At 34.0% G+C, this 1,849-nt stretch overlaps 1 pseudogene; it reads left to right on the forward strand.

The window, feature by feature from the left end:
• The first annotated feature begins 411 nt into the window (after window positions 1–411).
• LOC123947046 lies at window positions 412–1,023 on the forward strand (annotated as a pseudogene).
• Window positions 1,024–1,849: the final 826 nt, after the last annotated feature.

The raw sequence follows: 1,849 nt of genomic DNA on the forward strand, positions 1-1,849 counted from the left end.
AACAAGTTAAACATCTCTATAGGAATAAAAAAATGTAATGAGTGTTATATTCTATCTCTTTTAACATTTACTATCGTATGTGAGGATTATGTTCCATAATATTAAGATATTCCTGATGGTATGTTTATTATTCTATATATGAATTTTATATATATAAATATGTTTATGCACACACACTCACACACACACACACACACACATATATCCTTTAAAAACACTTAATTATCACCTGGAATTTTTCACATAGTTGAGCAATTTTAGAGATTGCTTTTGTTATTTATCACGTTAGGGAAGGTAAAAATATAAGATATATAGGTTTTCTGTCTTTCTAATATATTTTATTTTTCTTACCTAAGCAATTCTAAAAAGTAATTGATATGGATTTAGTTAAAAAAAAAAAAAAAGGGCTCCTCGTCTAGCTTGAAACCGGGGCGCCGTCAAGATGCCGGCTTACCACTCATCTCTCATGGATCTGGACACCAAACTCATCGGAAACATGGCACTGTTGCCTATCAGAAGTCAGTTCAAAGGACCTGCCCCTAGAGAGACAAAAGATACAGATATTGTGGATGAAGCCATCTATTAATTCAAGGCCAATGTCTTCTTCAAAAACTATGAGATTAAGAATGAAGCTGATAGAACCTTGATCTATTTAACTTTCTACATTTCCGAGTGTCTAAAGAAACTCCAAAAGTGCAATTCCAAAAGCCAAGGTGAAAAAGAAATGTATACACTGGGAATCACTAATTTTCCCATTCCTGGAGAGCCTGGTTTTCCACTTAATGCGATTTATGCCAAACTAGCAAACAAACAGGAAGATGAGGTGATGAGGGCCTACTTACAGCAGTTGAGACAAGAGACTGGACTGAGACTTTGTGAGAAAGTTTTTGACCCTCAGAATGATAAACCTAGCAAGTGGTGGACTTGCTTTGTGAAGAGACAGTTCATGAACAAGAGTCTTTCAGGACCTGGACAGTGAAAAGAGCCTGGGCAGACACTTTCCACAGCCGTGAGCAGCATTTTACAGCAAGATGTACACAGTTCTTTGCCTTTATTTGATAAAATTTTATACAGAAGAGAGAAGAGAGCGAAGTGAAGAGAAGTGTCTTCACTTGAAGAGCTCTTTATCAAGAATTTGGGTGGGGGAGGGAAGAATGGGTTGTTGAAGGGTGATTTGAACTTTCTGTAGTATTAAGCTGGTGCTTAATAAAAATTAAGTAAGAATAAAGAAATTTCTAACAAAAAAAAAAGGTGGTTCTTCTGTCTTGTCATTACATTTTTGCTATTACAAACTTATGTCATTTATTATTTAATACAGTTTTTCAAATTGTTTTATCTTTATTCTTTTTTTTAAAAAAAGATTTTATTTTTTTTTATAAACATATAATGTATTTTTATTTATTTATTTGACAGACAGATCACAAGTAGGCAAAGAGGCAGGCAGAGAGAGAGGGGAAGCGGGCTCCCTGCTGAGCAGAGAGCCCAATGCAGGGCTCAATCCCATGACCCTGAGATCATGACGTGAGTGGAAGGCAGAGGCTTAACCCACTGAGTCACCCAGCCGCCCTGTTTTATCTTTATTCTTAATTTGATATCTACAAAACTTGACATTATAAACTGATGAGGTTTTCAGATATAGTGATATTTCCCATTTTTAATCTATTTTTCTTCAGAATGTATTGTTACTATGTTATTTGGAACAGATGCATGCCATATTGTTAGATAGTTTATTATTTAATATGGCTTTATGTATAAATTTATTTGATTAATTGTTATCTTATTAATTTGTCCTTATTTTTTGCCATGGTAAAAAACACCAGATTTTTTTTTATTTGTTCAGATATAACAG

Source organism: Meles meles, chromosome 7 (assembly GCF_922984935.1).
Source record: "Meles meles chromosome 7, mMelMel3.1 paternal haplotype, whole genome shotgun sequence".
In the NCBI taxonomy this organism is placed as follows: Eukaryota; Metazoa; Chordata; class Mammalia; order Carnivora; family Mustelidae; genus Meles; species Meles meles.